The 23244-nt window shown below is 36.3% G+C and overlaps 1 protein-coding gene and 1 pseudogene across 1 annotated transcript in view; both read left to right on the top strand.

Moving 5' to 3' along the window:
• The window catches only part of HDAC9 (histone deacetylase 9), a 906012-nt gene that overhangs the window by 551690 nt on the left and 331078 nt on the right, over positions 1–23244 (top strand). The window lies entirely within an intron of this gene.
• The window catches only part of LOC113265648 (BTB/POZ domain-containing protein KCTD5-like), a 34325-nt pseudogene continuing 18832 nt past the window's right edge, over positions 7752–23244 (top strand).

Genomic DNA, 23244 nt, shown 5'->3' on the forward strand with positions numbered 1-23244 from the left:
TACACTCTATTTTTTAGCATCTTAGATATGTTTTGGTCATGATGGTGCTGTATCAAAGCCCTCTTTTCTTTATTTATACTTCACCAAAGTAAATTTGACATTCAGTTTTCTGGTACATATTTTAAATGGCTTGATTTTTTGCTTTATTGCTTGAATCATCTGACAAACTCATGAAAATATTCAACTTGATTCTCTTTTTTATAATTTTCTTGACCTCATACAAATTTCAAGTATTACTCTATATTGTATGCCTTTATATATGTATACGTATCTCAATATAGTTTTCTTCTAGATATAGAAGCGGATGAAAAAATTTTTTCCCCAAGAGGCTCTCCAGGGATTCAAAAAAGTCCAATTTCTAATGTCTTGGGTTTTTTCTTTCCATAATAATTTGAATTAAAATGTTGAGCTAAATGAATTGAAATGAGGTTTTTATTTTGGTTACTTTAACTCTCTAAATCTTACTCATTTTTTAATCTACTCTTTTGAAAAGTATATACAAAACTCCACTCATTATATATGTACAGTTTGATGAATTTTGACAAATGAGTACACCATAATCTAGATATAGAATATTTATATCACTTCAAAGAGTTCCCTCCTGTTTCTTCTAATCAAGCCCGTACCCCCCACTCTCCACGCAGCCCTAGGCAATCATTCATCTGTATTCTGTCCCTATGCATTAGTTTAAGCTTTGATTTTTCTACAATTTCATATAAATAAATTGTATAAAATCAATCTATGATATCTTCTGTCTGGATTTTTTTTTTCCAGTCAGAAAATGCTTCTAGATCCATCCATGTGTGTATAATAATAATGATCTTGTCTTATTGCTGAATGGTCTTCCATTATATGGATATGTCACAATTTGTTTATGCATTCTTCTGATGGAAATTGAGGTTATTTCTGGGTGTGGGTGATTAAGAATATAGCTGCTATGAATACTCTATACAAGGCTTTGTAGATATTTGTCTTTCTTTTGGGTAAATACCTAGAAGTGGAATTGTTGAGTTGTTAGCTGTTTGTTTACCTTTATAAAAAACTGCCAAATTACTTTCGATTATTGGTTATTTTACATTCTCATCGGCAAAGTATGAGAGAGTTCCTTTTACTAACACTTGGTACTGTCAGATTATTTTTAATGATATGCATTCCAGTGGAGGTGTAATGGAATCTCATTGTGGTTTTATTTTGTGTTTTCTTGATGTCTGACAATGTCGCACAGCTTTTCGCGTGCTTACTGGCCATTTGTAGAACCTCTTTGGTAAATTGTTGGCTCAGCTTTGTTGCATTTTTTTTTTTTAAGATTTTATTTGAGATAGTGTGAGCACACGAGGTGGGGAGGGGCAGAGGGAGAGGGAGAAACAGGCACTCCACGGAGCACAGAGCCCAACATGGGGCTCAATCCCAGGACCCTGGGATCATGACCTGAAGGCAGACGCTTAACCGACTGAGCCACCCAGGAGCCTCTGTTGCATGTTTTTTTTTTATTGGAGCGTCTGTCTTTTTATTATTGGTTACAGGAGGAACATATATTCTGGATACAGTCCATTTCTCGGTATATATGTTGTAAATATTTTCAAATAGCCTATAGCTAGGTTTTTATTTTCAGAGCAGAATGTTTTAATTTTGATGTGTCCCAGTCTATCAATTTTCTCTTCTCTGGTTAATCCTTTAACGTCCTATCTAAGAAAGATTTGCTTTATGTTTTCTTCTTCTAGTTTATTTTTTACATTTAAGGCAAAGAGCCATTTTGAGCGATACGGTTTTATTGTATGATGTGAAGAAAGGCTGAGGTTCATTATCTTACAGAGGTGCCTTAAATTTTTCAGAACCAGTTTTTGAAAAGCTTATCCTTGTTCCTTTGAATTATTTTGATGCCTTTGTTGGAAATCAATTAAACATATGTGTGAGCAAATTTCTGAGCTCTTTCTTTTATGCCATTGATCTATATGTCTAACTTTACAAGACGACCACAGAACCTAGATTACTGTTGCTTTACAGCAAGTCTTAAAATCAAGTGGTATGTTTTCCATCTGCTTGCTTTTAAGATGATCTTGTTGTTATTGGTTTTTAGCAACTTGATTATGATTTGGCTTTGGCTTAATACAGGTTTTCTCTCCTTCTGTCTTTTTCTTTTCCTTTTCTTTTCTTTCCTTTTCTTTTCTTTTCTCTTTTCTTTTTTCTCTTTTCTTTTCCTTCCCCCCCCCCCTTTCTTTTTCTCTCTCCTGCTTCATTCAGCTCACTGAGTTTCTTCCATCTGTGGGTTTGTACTTTTTAGATTTTTGGAATGTGTGAGACATTGTTTCTTCTAATTTTTATTCTCCTTTTCTTTTGGGATTCCCATTACACCTAGAGTAGATGGCTTGATATCATCTCACCCTGCTGTAAGTCTCTGTACATTTTTTTCTTATTACTTTTTCCTCTTTGTATTTCAGTTCATATAGTTTCTATTGCCATAGTCATCTTTTCTTCTAGCCAATAAACTTCATTTACTCACATCCAAAAAATTCTTCTTTAAAATAGTGTATTTTTCAGAGACTTCATTTGGTTCTTTTATATATTGTCTACGTATATCCTTATATTCGTGTTTACCTTTAAATCTTTGGGCATATTTATAATATTCATTTTAAAGCCCTTTACTGCTAATTTTACTGTCTCTGCCATTTCTGTGTCTGCTACTACTGCTTAATTTTTTTCTTGAACATCGTTCTTAATTTTTTTTAATATCCTTTTAATGTCTACTAAATTTTCATTAGATGCCAGACAATTTAACTTTGTTATCTTTCTTGAAAGAATATCGATCACTTGAAACTTCCAAGACTTGATTTTAAGTTCTGTTAGGGCAGGACTATAGTTGTCTTGACTCTCAACCTGGTTTTTCTTTCTCACTAATTTGTATGTTCTCTGGGCCTCTATTGAATGTCCTGGATGTTTAAAGGAATGGATGACCCTAGGAAGTTACTAATATTAGCCCAGGGTCCTGTGGCAAGAATGAGGATACAGAAGGGAGCATGAGAGTCAGGAAAGGTGTGAAGAGATACTTACAGCTTTTTGAGGGGGGACGGAGACTGAGAGGGGAGCTGCTTCAGCTCAATCTCAGGCCTGGTTTCACATCACTTACTGGCTCCTACCAAGTCAGTTCTATGTGGCTTGACTATTTTCTCCTGGGCTTTGAATTTCTTGAATTTTGGTCATCTTCACATTCAAATACAAATTTTGAAGGCAGACACAGAGGAATAATAATAACAATTGCTTATTGATTTCTGGCATATATACACACAGAGACTGAAATGGGCAATACCTACACGTATTGGATGACCGTTGGCATCCTACAATTATGTGGAATAAACCAAGTAAAAAATAATAATAATGACTAGTTTTCAAAAAACTTTTCAAATCTCAGTTTCAAAGGTTAGATTTTCTCTTTCTCTACCTGCTCCTTCCCAGTTTTCTTTTTTCTTTTTCTGAGTAACATGGAACCCTCATGAATTGGGTGTGTTTTTGTAGTTGAAGATTATGCTATAATTTTATTAGCTCGTGGTCTATTAATTCAGCCAACTGTTGCATATAGTAAGAAATAATTAGTCTAATGAAGAGTCTTAAATTCAAGTATGAAAAGCATAAATAATGAAATATTTATAACCTCTGAATACTGGCTGCCATAAATGTAATTTTTCCCAAAAAAAATAAGTATAACTTACAGTTTGATACTGTATTATATAGTCAATGTTTCTGTTTAAACAGATAAGCCATGGTCTGCTTGGGTTCTGAATTTTCTGTGTCTCTAAGTTAAAGTTACCTTGCAGGGGCGCCTGGGTGGCACAGTGGTTGGGCGTCTGCGTTCGGCTCAGGGCGTGATCCCGGCGTTATGGGATCGAGCCCCACATCAGGCTCCTCCGCTATGAGCCTGCTTCTTCCTCTCCCACTCCCCCTGCTTGTGTTTCCTCTCTCGCTGGCTGTCTCTATCTCTGTCGAATAAATAAATAAAAAAATCTTTTAAATAAATAAATAAATAAATAAATAAATAAATAAAGTTACCTTACAATATTCTAATATCCTGCGATCCCTGTGAAGCAGTTTCCTTGGCTTTCTTTTTCCATCACAGTGCTTCTTTATCTAAGTTGACAAGTAGAAATCAAAGCTAATAAAAACCATGATTGATAAAAATGAGTAGCATCTACCAACCCAGGGAAGTTCTTCTAGAAACATGAAAATATGGATGAGTTTGAAATACTGTTGTCTTGAACAAAAGCTAGAAGTGCAATGGCAAACTTAGAGAAAGTTATGTTATTGGGTAAGGAACGGGGGGTGCATGGGAGAGGAGTTTTCTCAAGAGTTTACAAAGGTTTTATGCTTTTTTCGATCTCATGAGTTGCAGCTGGGTAATGGGGAGGGCGGATATAAAAGTTGTAGAAAATAAGCAGTAGATTTTAACTTGGATTCAGAAGTATTGAGGTTTTGATTTGATTTAGTGGAGAAGTGTGTCCTCAAAGCAATCAGAATATTGGCTTAAATTAAAGCGTTGGTAAACCTTGGTGGATGTGGCAGAGAGCGTGCGCGCGCGCGTGTGTGTGTCTGTGTGTCTGTGTGTGTCTGTGTGCCTTTTTCATCCTCTTTAATTACCACGGGCTTTTGGATGGCTTCTAAAGTGAATTAGGAAGTTCTTAGACATTTGGCATTAAAGTCCAGGCCCGGGAAGTTTATGTGAATATTCAACTTCTGATTCTTGGATGGTGTGTTGATACAGTATATTTTTTAATGGTTACATTTTTCCTTGAATAGTATAAAAGATTTACTGTTACAGTTTGTGTGTGGCCAGGCAGTGGCATATGGAAAAGCTGTTTCCTGCTATTTAATTTAATTAGCCCAATCACGTGCCAGCCTTCGGGCATGTCACTCTGGACCTCTGAGGCTCTTTGTCTGTCAAAAAGATGGACAATATCTTGGCTTTGTTTGGTTGCTCAGCATGCTGCAGATAAAACCACTGAAATTTTGACTATTTGTTTAGTCGGATCCTTGCATTTTCACCATTTGGCTTTGATTTTCTGTTATACAAAATGATAACATTTTGGCTTTGGGAAGGTTAAAAAAAAAAAGGAATACTGAGGATGTGAAGAAGAGCTATTGCTCTTTGTGCTTAATACATAGGCTTGAGAATATTATTTTCTCGTCGGAAATTTTTAGTCAGTTTGGTACCACTGTGTTAGTAGAAACTCAAAACAATTACCATTGAATCATTTTAACCATAACTTAGCTGCCAAACTGTCATTTTAAATCAAGCCTCCTTTTTTGGTTCATGTGTATATTTAATGTGATTTTCTTTATCTTGCAAAATCTCTAAATCTGTTGGTGAATTTATTGTTGAAAAAGAAAATATTTCATTGAATATTTTGGATAAGAATATTTTAGTTTTGTTTTGTTTTCATAGAAAGGATGTGGTGGTTAACACATTTAGTCACTTCAAGAATTTTCCCAATATTTTAGTCTTCCTTTCAAAGTCAAAGACATTTTTAATTTTTTTCTTTTTTAATTGATACGTTCAAATTTTAAAAAATTCTCCTTAGTCTGATTTAAGTCACTTTTTATACTCCTGATACTTTTCAGGTTTTAAAATTAATGAAGAGCATTGGGAAAGAAACAGATTGAAAAATACATACTGCAACTTGGAAATCTGATTTTGCAGTGAAGACATCTGCCTAAATTTCCAGCTGAATTAACAGCAATTTGTTTGAATCAAAGTGACTTGTCCAGTGTGATAAGCTTATTTGAGTATCCACATTTTAAAATTAGGGGTCCCAGATGTGAGATTCTTAATTAATTTTAGACACATGCACAGTTTAGAGCTTCAGGAGGATTTGCATATGGACTTAATAATGTCCTGCAAGAGTTAAAGTCAATCACACTGAGCTTCTAGTCAGTGTGTAGTACTGTCCTAGGTGCCAAGACACAGCCCCTAACCTCTGACACTTCCTGGCCTTGGGAGCATCCAATGAGACCTATACTGAATAAATGACAATCAGTCTCAAAGGAAGTATCTGTGTTCCAAAACTAATAAATTTATGCCTTCCCAATAGATTAGGAATTTTCCAAAGAATAATTGCATATTTCACTTCGATATAATTTGCAGATAAGATCCTTACCTCTGGTTATTTTTTAATTAAAAATTGTTAAGTGGTAAAAAAAAAGAAAAAACCTAAATATGTAAATCCTCTTAGCCAACATAGTTCTTACAACATAATTTACATTCATAATACAGACATTTATAATGATCTCATCGTTAATATGGCTGCCATCACCCATGTCAAGCCTAAATCCTCTTAGGGACCTATGAGCTGCAGGGATTTTGTGTTTTGTTTAAGGGCAAGCAAACAACAGCCACGTGAAATCTGTGCTTTTAATCTTTCATTGTCACCATCAGTTCTTCAGTGGAACTACACTTAGATCTTTCATCATTGTTTCTATTTTGAGATTCATTGCTATATTCTCTAGCTCTCTACGTGTGATTCATTTTTCATTTTCATTTTATTTTAACTGCTTATTTACAGTGTGATTTTTTTTTTTCCTGAGGGTGCACATACATCACGACACATTGATTCTTAGAATGCAGTATCCACATAAGAAAACTTACTTTGGTGGCAACTTTTTAAAAATGAACATATTTTTAATATTGAGAAACACCCATATTCTCTGCAGAGAATAAACTTATGGCAGAAACACAATAATTTCTCATAGAGCTCTCTTTTTCAGTATTGACATTTTATTGAAAATGTTACAAAGTGGAACATGACTAAGGTTTAAAATGAAATTACTGATGAGGTAGGAGTTAATTCAGAAATAGAGATCTGCTTAAGATTTTTTAAGGAAAGAATATTCATTATTAACTTAAAGAAGTACCTTGAATGTAGGGATTAAATAATACAACCTGATTTCTTTTAAAAAATATAACCCTTATATGGGGTGCTTGGGTGGCTCAGTCAGTTAAGAGTCTGCCTTCAGCTCAGGTCATGATCTCAGAGTCCTGAGATGGAGCCCCAGGTCAGGCTTCCTCCTCAGTGGGGAGCCTGCTTCTCCCTCTCCCTCTGCTCATCTCCCTGTTCCACTTCTCACGCTCTCTCTCTGTCTCATAAATAAATAAATAAATAAATAAATAAATAAACAAACAAACAAGTCTCATAAATAAATAAAGTCTCATAAATAAATAAAGGCTTTAAAAATGTAACCCTTATGAAATTCTAATTTATAAAAAATTAATAACCGTGGTAGAGGCAACTATGCAATTTCAAATAGATATTTCCAAAAATAAATAAAAACACCTGTGTCAAAAGAGTAAACTCATTTGACTTGTAGCAAACATCCAAATTTCTTTACATATCAGTCTAATATTTTATTGCATGTACACTTACGAGTATGTTACTATGCATGTAAATTGACCAACGTCCCTCACCTATTTTCTTAAATTGCAATTCAGCCTATCTATAATCAGTAATAGTTCAGGCCAATTCAATCCATGTGTACCAAACAGCTACTTGAGCCTGGGACTTGAGCCAGGGAATGAGAAGACCATAGAATGACAAGATAAATGAGGTAGCCATATGGACTTCTAAATTTACAGTCTCTTGGAGAAATGGACAAGTAAACAAATGGAGAAAATACAAGTGTCATTTGTGCTACCATGGTAAAAATATATATAAAGCACAGAGTCTGTATAGGTCTTGATCAAAATGTCCTAGCTTGTAAGTTGCGGAACTATGATCAAAACTCACATCGACTGTCCAAGGACCATTGCTACCTGTGAGTACAACTCAGAATTTAGCAAAGGGTTTGGCATCTTGTGCCTGGACCTCCTGAAGAGTGAGCATAGGGAAGATCTTGAGGTTTCCACACCACAGGTGCCTGGCCTCTGCTCTACGTTGAGTTACTCTGAGAAACAGCCTCTACTGAGACCTATTAATAGTTGATATTTTTGTTTTAGGACAATGGAGAAGATCTATCAAAGACATTGCTGGTTTCTTTTAGGAAAATTGAGAGGGGATTTGCATTTTTTACACTCATTCATTAAAATGGGAGGATATTGTAGGCACAAGTCAAATTTTTAATTACATTTCAACTCTACTTTTTACAAACTAAAATTATCAAAATTTGAGTCAAGATATTGGGGTTGAGGGTCGAGTTTTCTTTTCTTTTTTTTAATCTTTTTTAAAAGATTTTCTTTTTAAGTAATCTCTACACCCAACATGGGGCTTGAACTTACAACCCCAAGATCAAGAGTAGCATGCTCTATTGACTGAGCCAGCCAGGCGCCGCTGGGGTTGAGGTTTCTATTTGTAAATTATGTTAATATGCTTTCATTTATAGAACATATTTACCATGGTAAAAAAAAAAACAAATATAACATATTAGCTATTTGTAAGTGTACAATCCAGTAGTTTTAAGTTATATGCACATTATAACAAAGATCTCCAAGTTTTTCATCTTGCAAAATTGAAACTCTAAATCCCTGGAACAACTCCCTATTTTCCCCTTACCCCAGCACCTGGTAACCACATTCTATTTTCTGTTTGTATGAGTTTGACCATTGTCAATAACTCACATATATGAAATCACACAGTATTTATCTTTTGTGACTAGTTTATTTCACTTAGCATAATGTCCTATGTTGTAGCATAGGACAGCAGAGTTGCATTTTTAAGGTTGGGTAGCGCTCTATCTATCTATCTGATTTTTTTTTCAACCTTGTGGCTATTGTGAATAATGCTGCAATGAACATGGGTATGCCACTATCTCTTTGAGATCCTGTTTCCATTTTGGGGGGATATATACCAAGTAGTGGGATTGCTGGATCATATGATAATTCTAATTTATCCACATCCTCGACAGCATTTGTTACTTTCTGTTTGTTTGTTTGTTTGTTTGTTTGACAAACAAATTGGCCATTATATTTGGTATGAGGTGATAATTTATGCAGTTCTGATTTTCATTTCCCTGATGATTAGTAATACTTAACATCTTTTCATATGCATCTTTGCCATTTGTATATTTGTTTGGAGAAATATCTTTTCAAGTTCTTTGCCTACTTTTAAAATTTTGTTGTCGTTGAGTTGTAGAAGTTCTTAGTTTATTTTGAATGTTAATTCCTTACTGAATATATGCTTTTCAAATATTTTTATCCCATTCTGTATGTAGATTGCCTTTTTACTCTGTTGATTATTTTCTTTGCTACATGGAAATTTTTATGTTTGATGTAGTTACATTTGACTATTATTACCTGTGATTATGTAACTTTTTTAAATTTTGAAGTTTATTTTTACTCTCACATAAGAGAGTAACAATCACTAACTCATGCAGATCAGAAAAAGAATCTTAATTATATTTGTAGCTAAGAACTTTTCTCAAAGCTACAATGAGTTACTGAAAGAGCCTTGATTAAGACTGCATCTGATCCTTTTTAGATGATTTAAAGGTATCTTTTGAGCTATGTACTAATGATTGTGATTTCCTTTGAGAAAGGCATGCGATTTCTAAATAATGCATCTCTTAATTTTAAACATAAGATCAGGGTCCAAAAAGCTGATATGAAACACTCTTCAATAGTTTGAGAATCTTATTCCCTACCACAGAAGACAGTTGGCTTATAAAATAATTTGATACACATATATTTGTATACATTAACATACGTATACATGTATATGTGTCTGTATACCAATGTGTATGTATGTACCTCATTCTGACATGCAAAGATGAGAAATATTTACACTTTCATTGATAGGCAAGTAGACCAATGTTGAATGTACATCTTTTTTTAATTTCTTTTTTTCCTTTTACTTTCACATAATTTCCTTCAAGATCATAACAGGTTAAGGAAAAAAAAGTCTTATTGAATGTTAAAAATAAAAAAGGTCAAGTGAATGCTGATTTTGCATTTTTAAGCGAAGATCGACAAATAGCTTTCTACGTAAAGGCAGGGAGATGGAAGAAACACATTCTATCTGACAGAGTTTTTGATATTTCTCATGAGTGAAAATAATACAACTAAGTTAGTCATAAAATATATGCAAAAACAGTGTTGCCCAGTATTTAAAGTTTTACAGAAAACAACATTAAAAAGAGTACAGAAGGACAAAATTTTATTATTGGCCGGGATGTTAGTGACAATAACAACAGTAAAAGCTAGTCTGTATTGAGACTTAATTAAATGGCAAACACAGTGGCCAGCAATTTACATATATTATATATCAGTTAGTCACCATCTCTTAGTTATAGATAAAGAAATGGAGGCTTCAGAATAGCCAAGGAGTTACCTTAGGTCAGACATTTAGAAAATGGCAGAGTTCAGATTCCAACCCCAGTCCAAATGCAGAGAGGTTGAGAGAGGGCTTGGAGCCTCTCAGCCAATTTGTAGTAATGTTGTAACAAATCCTCAGATCTGAGACAGACCACTGGATAAAGTCAAAATATACCTCCTTCATCTTCAAATCAGATAGCCATTTATTACTCTGTTAATGGTTCAACCAAGTCTTTCTTACTCCTCCCAATTATTCTGAGGAAAATGTGGTAGCACTTACAGAAAGAAAAGTCAAAAGTGAAAAACAAAAGCTTTTAGGAGTCAGGAGGTCATTGTATGAGTGGCTTCACAGTTGTGGCCCTGCTTTTTTCTTTTTACTAAATACCTTCCCTACCATCTTTTAATTCATCTATTTAACTCTAATTCATAAAACTTTGTGGCCATGGCATAGAAGACATGCAAAATATCATTTATGGGACCCTCGGCTCTTCAATACTTACTTTTTGTACTTGAAGTGAAATTTATTTTATTTACTAAGCTTGGTTTTGATTTATAATACATGTTCATTCCCTTTGCATCTTAGTATATAAAAAAAACACAAATTTAAATATTAAACTTAGCATGAGTTCTTGGCTCAAATATCCTTAGCCTGCCCAATAGATGGTGCAGTTTTAATTCTGTCTACTAACATTTGCACAAAGTCATTTCCTCCCTCCTCTTAATAATTATAGTAAAACACTAGGTTTAAAAGAAAGGCTGGAATCCCTTCTCCTTTATATGTAAAGATACTCATAAAATAATGTTAATTAAGCTAGTTTAAATCTTCATTTCTATGCTTGTTAATTACTTATGCGTCTATAATATGCCTAAGACATTGTCTTAGGTGGTGAGTATGATCCTGCCCGGCTCTAATAAGCTTATAATCTGGTAAAAGGAGGGTAAGTCACATATACAAATAATTATTAGATAAAAGATGTTATGATCGCTACAGATATAATAGTACTTTGGGAGTTCATATGTTCATAATATAACTAGTTAAAGGTTGAATTTTCCAAACGCCCTGTGATTTAATATAAATAGTTAATGAATATTCATGCTTTCGAATCCTTTAGCTTTGTTAATGTTATTTCTTTATGTACACATTTCCTAGGTCAACACATTTTCCATCACAAGCAGTAAGCCGTTCAGTGTACAAGCTAGTAAGCAGTCCTAGCTCAGTTGCTTCCAGTAGTTATAGCTTAAACAAACCTTCCACTCAACTCACTGGTCATGCTGGTTCCCTTTGTGTACAACTGCATGCAAAACCACGGACTAGTTTCAGATTTTTTGAAACGACAGATGTTCAAAGATGTCAGCCTTAATTATGACAGTATGCCTAAGTTATCATTGATACCATCACTGATGAAAGAACTGCCATTGATGAGAAAGAAATTTCTGCATTAGGGTAAATAACACCTGTGCTATTCAAAGTTATTTTAGTGAATTTTTTATTCGGTTTTACAACTCTAGGCATTTTAGCAGATAAAATATGTCATTACTTTTGCAATATAGTCAATATTCAGGTATGTTTAATATTCACTGAGAAATAAAACTTTTTGGTATATAGAGAACAGATCCAAGGAGGTGACCTCAAAGGCCTGGAGGTTAATTAATGGCCTAAGATAGCCTGACTCAAAATGAATAGGAATTCAGAAAGGGAGGGAAGGGGGGAAGCTGTGTATTTCTTCAGGGTTTCACAGATAGTTAGATGGGCATGTTTTATTATGTTTCCTCACGAGAGAGGCATTTTCCCCCATTGCATGTTGAGGTGTGGTCTCTTCTAATAAAGAACGTTTTAGTCTTTATGCAGTAAAGTTTCCCCATTATCTACTATAAAGTCTGACTAGATTCTCTCTGTAGAGTTTTTCCATAATGTAATGTGTAAAGGAGTGAGGTGGCTATCATATTTCCCTTTATAAGCTAACTAAAACCGTAGAAACCCCACAAACAGCCTATATAACTTACAAACTGAATGAAAATGACAACACGTATGTTGTGATCCATGTGTGTGATATGTATTATGTGATAATGTGTACTTACATACCATTTAGAGTAACTCTTTCTCTAGTCATCTTTTGATCACACTCTAGTATGAATTCCCATAGTTATCGACAAGAGAACAATTAGATTTCAAAAGCAACACCAAGAAGTTCCGTATTCTCAGAGAGCAGGAAAAGGTGGAGGGAAAATGCTATTGTATAAAGCTACCAGTGACATAGGAAATGCCTATCCTTAAACTTCTAAATAATGAATGTTCCGTGGTAGTGTGTTTATATACCAATTCTATGAACGGTATGTACAAAAGAGGATTTGCTTAACCCCAATTCCAGTCACATAGCTAAAACAATTATTTTAGAAATATTATCACATGCTCACATATGGTGTGATAAAAGCTAACTCATGACAGATTTCTTGTTTATTATCTGTCATTTTCGATGATTTTATTATTTTGATATTGAAGTCTGGGCTTACGTCTTAGAGTTAGCACATCTTTTTTTTTTTTTCCTGCTTGCTTCTTTGTAAGTTTCCCTCTTCCAATACTAAATTACCTATCCCATAAGTCCTCTCAAATAGGAGGCGATCGGTTAGGACAGCTAGATCCCACTGGCTCCACTGATAAACTGGAAAAAGCACACATTCAGAAGAAATGCCTCTCAGTTTATCTTTAAATCGGAGCAGGGCAGAGGTCACTAGCCGAGAGGAAGTCAAAATGACAAGTACCCTAACAATTGCAAAGAAAGGGTAAGACAAGTAAATATCTTTGCATGAGACACTTGGACTGTTGTTAGCTACCTGGCACAGACCATTTTCCACTGAAAAAAATTAAAACCTCACTGACTCAGTAAAAGTAAGGGAAAATTAGTCTAATTTAATGGAAGTCTCAATTATAGTTGACTTTAAAAGTGATTTCATTTTATTGCTTCTGAACCTGCATTCTCTCACATAAAGTAAAACTAATATGTAGGAGCAGCTAAATTAAAACTACGGTTCGCACCATATTTTACATTGAAAAACAAGCATAAATACCATTAACACATAGAAATTTGTTGCTAGAGCCTGTCTGACCCTCAAGCAAGAAATCCTTAATTTAGATTTGGGTAGATTCCCTCTTCTAAACATTATAACAAGCTCCTCATGAATGTTTTTCTTCTCCCACTGTGGAATAAATAGTGAGTTTAAACTAACACATGGAAGGCAGTAGAGAGATTTCAGAGAGATTTCTATGGCTTCCCTTACAATTTTCAAAATTCAGAAATTTGGAATTTTATTAGGCTTTTCTAGTAGGATATGGCTGAGAAGCAATGTCACAAGGGTCAATGGTAATTGCCGCAGAGGACCTAAAGGGCCAGTGTGGAATGATTCAGACTCAGAGAGAAAAAATAGTTATAACCAAAAGATCCCAACAGGAATGTTTTAGAAAACGTAGTGAAAGTATTTTAACCAAAGAAAAGTGCTTGATATTCTTAGATTTTCACACTAAGGCTAAAGCTTTTGTTGGTTTATGGTTTTACGGCAACGTTGGCTCTGGCCAGTTTGGGGCAACCATAGTAGCAATAAGGACGCGTGCTTAACCTGATGGATTTACCAGTCATGCTTTGCCTGCAGCCATCAGAATCATCGACAGCCTAGTTTCCTTTGATTTAAACTGAATAGTGTTGATTTCGTTGGTGGCGTATTTTTCTGTGGCTAGAGCTGACCTAAAATAAGCATTTTCAGTGCAGTTGTCAACTATATCTTACCCAAAGTGTCCAAATTTTATTGAAAAATGGAATCGCATTCTTGCATATATCGTATAAGGGAGGCCACAGATTTCATCATAAAGGGTTTAATAAGACATTCTTCCGTGGGTAATTTTGTCACCTTATCAAGATTTAGTGACATCAAACAGCAGTACTTCATCAAATGGGCTGAACATCGTTAAGAAAGGGATAGAGACGGTGACCGGCATGAGGCATGATGCTCAGTGAGCGGTCCTGCCAGCTCAGCTCTCGCCTGCACATGGCTGCCTGTTCCCCAACTCTTTCTGCAAGAGCCCCCTTATCTGGTAACAGAGGAGATGTTCATTCAGACCTCATATTCAAGAAGGCTAGATGGGAACCGAAGCACATTTGTGCTTTTGTAAGGAGCCATTGCTGGCCAGAACACTATGTGAAAATGAGCTGGCTTCAATTTGCATTTATGGAACTCAGCTATTTGCACATCGCATCCCACAGCTGTTTATAGATTGTATGATAGGAATCTTGGGACAGATGTTATCTCTGAACTTTGACTTTCCTTTGCATACTGAGGCTGAGAAGGTGGCTGTGAGCATAACTTGTTGGCCAGTTCATCTCTTGTGGAACAACAGTTCCCTCCAGGCATTTCTCTAATGTTGGCAGAAGTCTGTGTCTGTGTTCTCGTCTTTTTTGTATTTTTGCTGCTGTTGTGAAAGCGAGAAGTAGCCCTCTATTTTCACCCAACTCAAACTGGTAAAGTACCACTCATGCGAAAAATGTTGCTATAATATATATTATGCATAATTTTTTTTTCTAGAGAAGAGACAACTCTAATTATTTAGAGAGAAACTGCTCTTTAAATTAGGTTGAACAAAGAGAAGGTAATGTAAATAATTTTGCAAACAAGACATAGGGTATGCAACTAGCATATTTTGGCATTGTGCCTTTTTTTCCTATTAAAAGTTGTATCGGGCTTGATAATAGAGTTGTGTAATTTCCTGTAGGGAATTTGCCTGTCCTCAGTCTTGACAGAGGTATATTTCCATGTGATCTTGTAGCACGTGATTATAGTTTTACACTAAGGAATTATACAGAAAAGAAAACAATTACTGATATTATCAGATATTTGTTTAATGCATATTTATTTCTGAATGACTCTTGTGGAATTCTCTTATCTTGGAGAATTCTGAGAAAAATGCTCATTTTATTTGGGTTGCAATAATTTCACATGCATAGCAGGTAGGACTTTTGGGAGATCTGAGAAACAGCAAACTGTTCAGATCAATTTTGTGGACTCAAATTCATTTTCTGCATAGGGGGTTCATCTTTTGTTTACTGATAGAAAAAAAAATTCTCTGCAGTGTAAAAATGTAGTATTTCCCAATTAATGCTAACAGAGGACCGAGATGACCCAGAAGTTTGAATGTGTTTTCCCACAACTTTCCTGATGGGTCCGTCACTTTGTATTGCTCATTCCATTTTAGTGCTCATTCATTTTAGTGCTGAGGAGTAGAAGGACTGAAGTGAACAGAAATTAAATTATATGTTGATGTTTTTGTGGGCTTTAATACCTTGTTATGTGAGATGGAAGGAATTGTCTGGTGGTTTTGGGCTTGGTAGTACTTGGCTTGTAGGTAAATGGGAAGAAAACAGAGACCACCTCTGTTTTCTGAAGGCTGATCTCCAACTGCTCTTTAACATGAATTTCTTCTGGTTGTTTCCACATTTATCTTTGATTACTATTTTAACATGTATGTATTCTTCATCTTATCTCTGTGTTAGAAATGGCAGTCCTTTAAAATGGATAGTGTTCTAGATAAAATCAGCATCAAATGTGCTAGTTTTTCCATGCTAGACAGAATTCAGGTTGAGTTACCATAGTATGCAGTGGTCGAAGATCAGACCATCAGGGTCACTATTGTTGGGTGGAGCACCTTGATCCTGATGAAATTACATGACCTGGACCTACCAGAGGAACCACTAAAGAGTTTCATCAGAAGCGAACAGGTTGTGGCACACAGTGTAAGGGAAAGGGGGTGGATTTTGCAGCGAGCACATCTTGTGTTTGAGTCCTGGCCACTCACTCGTTGTGTGACCTCTTAAGCTCTGAGTCTCAAGTTCCGCCTCTATGAGACAGAGTAGATAATATCCATCTCCCAAGGTCAACTGTGAGTTTTAGAAAGGACAGCCTATTTCAGGTCCCTTCACAGAGTAGGTGCTCAGTGAGGTAACTGAGGTATCATTTCCCTTAAGAGCTCACAAAGTACTTTGAAAAGCAGGATAACTGTAGAGAGAATTCTCCCAACTGTGTCTTGAAACACCAGTCCAGAGAGATGTTCTTCGGTCAGATGAATTTTGGAGACTTTGAATTCTATGTAAGCTTTTGGGAGACACCCAGGAAACTTGAGGAAATTAATAGTTCTGAGAAGTCCTGCAACAAAGCAACTTATTTCTGTGTAACGTGACATTTAAAAATAGGACCATAACATTTTTCAAATGTTGCTGTTCCACTGAACTTACTTTTTGTACCACTGACATAGGACATTGAGTTCCTCAATCTTAGTCTTCAGGTATCAAATAGCCGAAGTGAAATGGAATCTATAACAAACCATCTCGCTTAACTATTTTGTGGCTTGTGGGAAAAAGAAGACTTGGGTCTAAGTTCATTTATCTTAGACAAAGTTTGGCATTCCTTCTTAATATCTAATCACAGAGACTTTGTGGGCCACAAACAGTTACTGGAGATCTGGTTAGTATACAATATTTTCTTGGTGTGGTGTGGCTAATTTTGGATGTTTGCTGGTCTTACAGAAAAAAAGGGCACCTAAAGCATCCATGGCTGACAATCAGGGATCTTTTGCAAGCAATTTATAAAAGTACTTATTTATAGTTTATCTTAAAAAGGGAAGGGCATCATTTGGGTACTGGTAAATAGTGAATTTCTTTGTCCTATCATTTTTTGAGAAAAAAAACCAAAAAACAAAATCAAACACCCTACATTATAGTCAGATGTTTGCAGTAAAGAAAATAGCCATATTCACTATCTGGTGATAAATACATTTTCAGTATGATGTTTTATATACTGATTTTGGGGGCTTTTTAATGTTTATATTGTAATAAAATATAACATGTAAACTAGTTTATTTTTATATAGTAGCTAAGAATGAAAACTAGATCAACTTAGATATGATTAAAGCCCTTGGACCCATAGGAACCAATATGTAGCGATAAGGGTCATCTCTGACAGTTACTTGTTAAAAGCAGAGATCACCGAATCAAACAAATATATCTTTATTTCTATTTAGTCTATTGTAACATACTCCTAACAGTTACTAGGATTCATGTGTTAAAACTAACAACTCTTTTATTATTACATACAGAAAACAGTTTTGGGTGGGAGAAGAGATTCAATTTAAGATTTCTAAATGAATTACAGAGTAAGCATAATACCATTCAATTTTCAGGTCAGTTTGTCTTTATAGGATTATGTGATGTAACTTTCAACTAAATATTCGTTATTAGAGGAGAAAGGAACATAGCTTACTTTAAAAGAGAAAAACAAAAAATCCCTCTCCGCCATCAGCTCAGGGAGGAGAGAGAAGGAGAAGAATGAGGAAGAATGGCTGCTTCTTGTCTAACAGCGGCACAAATGGATCAGTCGTCCAGTAGGGGCTGCTCATAGAGCAGGGAGGCTGAATCTTCTAGCAACACGATTCAGGACTTCAAGGAGCCTGGGATTTCAAGGCCACTCCAATGTCTGTAATTGAAATGATCTCTTCCTACACTCCTGAAGTGACCCAGCCTCACATATTTACTCTAACGAAGTAGCGTGTGTAAAATCAAGGGATCACCAGCTAAGTCATTTGCATCTGTCACCTGCCTTTAAAGGACATTTCACTAATCACATTTAATATATTTCTGTGCATCAGGGAGGGGAACCCATAACTGCATTTCCAAACAGAATCAAAGTGTCGTTAAATTGTTTTTAAACACAGATTTAGAGAATGAAATTGAGGGTAGTATACTAGTAGCCAACTAAAGCAAAACAGGCTGGAATGTTGGTAACCGATGGTACACATAGGATCCAAGCAAAACATCTTGAATTGCTAGTACCATAATAAATTATAGTTTTCACATTTGTATTTTGCAAGTGAAAACAGCACTAAGTCAAGCTTGTGAAATAAAGACCAAACGATGACATTTTTAATTCGCCTACACCTATGGTGAGCGGATAGGCCCACTGCACCGTGTAATACATCAGATTACAGAGGCCAAGTGAAGAAGTAAAGGCTTTACTTTCCAAAGTTAAGAAAAGGCAAACAAACAGACACTTCATGGCCAACGTGCCATTGCAGATGGGAGAAAATGGCTGAGGGAGGCAAAGGGTGAATTGTCACATAGGATCTAACGAACCATGGTGATTTCTCCTTCCTGTGCCCCTCTCTTCTCACAAGAAAACCCATACCACAGTCACTACCCAAGGGACTGTGGACTCATTTTCTTCAGAGTTAATTTTCTCTCTTTAAAATAACAAGATAAAAGGCTGGATGGGGTTAGTTTCCCAGGAGTGTTCAGAGGGCAAGAAATGGTCAAGAACTGGTTTGTCTCCAAACTTCATTAGCCTATTAGATAACCGAGGCAGGGGACCCCAATTAACGTAAAGAATGAGAGACTTCTAAGGGCTGAGAGTCAGTCCTCACAGTAATGGAACTTGGCCTCCTCTTTCAGAAAGGAGACTCACAAATCCCCTTCGTGGAGCGGGACTCTCCTGAGTGGAGAGGATGGGCTGATTTATTTCTCTGTGGTGTCCTGGAGTGTATCTGCCCTGATTGACTCCCTTGATCTTGACATCAGTCACTTTGGAGTCAAGATAATGAAAACTGCATTAAAAAGGCCCCTTCAGTTTATGCAAATGGGCCTTTATCTTCAAAGAGGCCCTACCCTTGGGAGAGTTTCTTTGCTATTTAAAAGTATTAATAAAAGAAACTATGTTTGATATGTCCTTCCTTCTACTCCTTGTTTTCTCTAATGTACATAGGCATGGGGATGACATTTTGTTTTTGTTGTCATTAAAACCCTAAGCTTTCTTGATGCTTTATCTAAAGCAGTTAAGAAGTATTTAGTTTGAAGGTTGCTGTATGGAATTACCAAGGACGTAAGTGAGACATGACCATGATTCTAAACAAGCTAAGTCACACATCTCAGTACATCTCAGGACTGAACCAAGATGAATGGAGGAAACTCGGTCTGACTAGGCAACAGGTGTTCCGTGGGGTGATGGGGCAGAAGTGATGGCAACATTAGCAATTCCATCTGCAGATGTACTTCGGGCTACCACTCAAGTTAGAAAAGAATCCTTTTAGGTCTGTACATGGCCTCTGTGAGGAGGGAACACAAGAAAATGCACATAGAGGAAATACGGAAATTATGGGGGAGCTTTGTGTTTCCCTATCTTTTCTGCCATGCTATTTAGCAAATAATATCAACATAAAAAATGCCAGCAAGAGATGAGGATTATGTTTACATGATACAGTCCAGGTGTACTTAACATTTTAGTAAATTGATTTTGAAAGCGGACGCTTGCCTTGAGACACAGAAGGAGCCTGTTAATACAGCCTAGTGACACTTCCAATGACCAGAATGGGCTCAGGGAGCAATGGTAAAAGAATGAACAGTTTGCTCGATAATCTCTCTGGTGTTTTCAAAATGCTGCCAGTTAGAGATACAGCGTTTATTTTCACCTTGATGTCAGGTTTGTGTTCCTTAGTATTCTGGATTTAGAATGAATGGTTGGTTTATGACTGTCCAACAGGAGCTTATCCTCACCTGAACTTTCTTTAACAACAACCAAAAAAAAAAAATAAAAATAAGAGAAGCACGCCCTTAAGAATTGTTCCTTTTTTTGAGAAAAATCCATTGCCTGAAGAATACTATCTCTGTTCTCTCTCACATTCGTATTTATTTTGCTAGTATTTTGCATCTACCATACCTAGGTAGTAAACTGTTTCTCTATTACACATGTGACTATTTTGCTGAGGGCACGCAAACTGTGGGTTTATTTTTGAAAGTTAGAATCTATAATATCTTTTCTAACAGATACTGCCTTATGAAACATACAGTTAAAATGTGACAGGTTGCTTTTGTTTTTAATGTCTTTTTTCCCCTTTTCCTTACTATTTCATTCAGGTGGTGACTATTCACTGGCTCTGTTTACACAGTCTTCCAAAATGATAATTGCATTAAACCATTTATTTCAAAGTAATCACTGAACTAGATTGCCTGCACAATTATAATTACATTATCTTAAACTTCACCACAAATTATAAAACTGTGTAATAGTTGGATATTTATATAACTAATTCTATGCTGTGCTTATTACATAGTATAATAGAGCATATTATATATTATGTGGTGATATTACAGTTCTAAAACCACTATAATGATGAGCCTGAGGTCATTCTTATGATTACCCGAATGAAGAATTGTACGGCTGCACAATTACAAGTGGTATTCACAACATTTAACAACCATTTGGCACAAGCAATGATCAAGCCAGATAGCGGCAGTGGTAATCTTCACATGCTCATGGAATGTCATCAGCCTTGGGCAGGAGATATGAATTACAGAATATTTGCTGGAGTTATCAGTTTTCCCACAAACAAATAAAAACAACCTTTGAGGAGAAACAAGTAAAAGAAACCAGGGGAGTTCCTTTGCTGGGGAAGACGCAAAGGCAAGAACTCTTACAGTTCTAGGAGCAAAAGATTGACCGAGGAATGCAAAGTCTCAAATACTGAGTTTAGAGGAATAGCCTTGTAAAAATGGTCTAGCAGCTTCCTTCAGCAGCTGGTAAATTCTAGAGCAGCTCCTCTGAGATTATGTTGGAGCAGATGTTCAGCATGGCAAGGCCTGGCCCATGAGAGATGGAATCATTGGCATGTCTTTTACATTAGAGGCCTATGTTCTTTCCTAATCATTCATGTATTTTCTTCCCCTTTCATTTTCTCCTCCTTTCAGAGGAGTGCAGTGTATTTGAAGAAAATGTGGCAAAAACAGAGAAGTATAAAAATCAGCCATAAGCCCACTACCCAGAAGCAAGCGCTATTAACATTGTTGCATGTTTCCTCTTCCCCCTCCCCCTCCTCCTTCTCCTTCTCTCTCTCTCTCTCTCTCTCTCTCTCTCTCTAATTACCTAGCTGTTTTGCAAAGATGGCAAGTATTTCTTCCTTTGGCTAACATCTAAAGTTTCAGATAAAAATGTCCCCCCTCCAACTCCTTTCTATTGCAGTGGCACCTGTATTAAGACGGTTTCAAGTGGTCAGTCTTTCAGACACTGATCTTCCTAATGTTTTCAGATGCCTATTACTCTGTCCCCTGAGTCACCCGGTTTTGCTCGGTCTTCATAGGACCTGTAAGGAAATTCCTCTCAGGGATCTTGGCATGAGCTAAGAGTCAGCAGCGTTCAAGCATTCTTTTCTCTGGCTCAAATGGAATTGAACAGATTTTTTGGTATGCTCATCCTTGCCGGCATTTTCATTTTAGGGTTGGCTATCACGTGCTAAGTGTGGTCGGTGTTCAAGCCTTGTCTTAAAAAAAAAAAAAATGACTAGTTGTGGAAGTGTGCAGTGAATGCTAAACACCTCATGAGCCAGTGATGTCACGAATCATGCTAACATGAGACCTGATAGGAGAAGATCCACAAACAAAAATGACATGTTTATCAAGTCACAGGCATGGAGGGACACGTATCCGTTATCATGCTCACAGATTATAACCCTGGGAGCCATTCACTAAGTATAGCAAAAAAAAATTTTTTTTGATCGGAAGTTAATACATGCTCAACGAGTTGATAATGTAAGCTCTGTGCTCTCTCTCTCCCCCTCCACCACATGCCTAAGTAACCTTTATTTTTCAAGTTGAAAGGACCTTCTAAAATTCCTCATTCTTAATGCTCTAAAACGCCCGGGTTCAGAAAATTAAATTACGCCATTTTTATCTGTTTGAGATCGGCTCTGTTTCCTCCTTTGCTTTGTGTTTACTTTCCTGCAGTAGCTGACATCAAAATGTTTTCTGGAATGCTGGGACTAAATAAGTTATGCTTAACTCAATATCTAATACAAATAGCCCTGGGGAGCTTCAGCGACACAATCATAAAAGCTATAGTTTCTTTTAATAGCTTGCCACACTTTGCTGATATAGTATTTCTCTAATCACCAATCTTTACGTGCCTTCCTGACCTTGGAGCTCTGAGCCCAAATGGCTTTGTGGTATCAAAGGCCTATGTCATTGGAAGAGTGAATGGCTTTCATTTTTCCCCTTGAAACTTCCGGTTCCTGGCATCTGTAAAGAATTACTCTGAGTGGTGTTTTGCTGCCTTGCGGCCACTGCCCTGTCCAATCGAAGTGCCTTTTTCCAGAAAGGTCACAGTGGTCAGTAATAGGTGGATATTGCGCTCAGGGAGGAGGCAACTCCAATTTCTGTTTTTTTTTTTTTTTCTGTTCTAATATTCATTATTCTTGCATCACGTTAGTTGTTAAAAACCCAAGTCATGTTTCATTTGCAAAATATTCTAGTAAGAAAGGGTACTCTCCAATAGTAATAAGGCCGAAAATGTTAGCGACATGTTTCATAGTCATCCTGTGTGGAGGAAAACATAAACTTTTCACTTACACCTTTGGGGAAGATTACGTTTTAACACTGCACAAGAATTCGTCTTCCAAATCTGTTACTCTGCAGGACCTGAAAAGCCCACACAAATGCAGGGCCCTGCAGTGATTCGGAAATTTTGAATATGCAGATTCTGTCGTGTAGTGTGTCAGCCGGGGCAACTATTGATTCATGCCTTATTTTAAAATGGAGTTTCTCAACACCATTATGTTTTAAGTATTGTGCATAGTCGGTGATGGGGAGAGGGGCTGCGTGGATGTATTTCTAGGGTTCTGGCTTAGGCTGAAAGTCTGATTAATGGTTAACATTGACAGACATTCCAATGATTGGATGAGTTGCTTTTGAATAACTTCTTACATTCTCTGTGCATTAGAATCTTAAGAGAGAGGAAGATGCAGTGGGACAGGGACAGAAACAAGGTAGAGAAGACTCATGAGAACTGTGAAGCAATTTGATATGTTTCCAATGAGGGATTCTTAATGCAAGGAAGAAGTGTGTATTGAAAAACATTGGTCTAGATGAACACGATGACAAAGT

The sequence above is a fragment of the Ursus arctos genome, unplaced genomic scaffold, assembly GCF_023065955.2.
Source record: "Ursus arctos isolate Adak ecotype North America unplaced genomic scaffold, UrsArc2.0 scaffold_3, whole genome shotgun sequence".
Taxonomy (NCBI): domain Eukaryota; kingdom Metazoa; phylum Chordata; class Mammalia; order Carnivora; family Ursidae; genus Ursus; species Ursus arctos.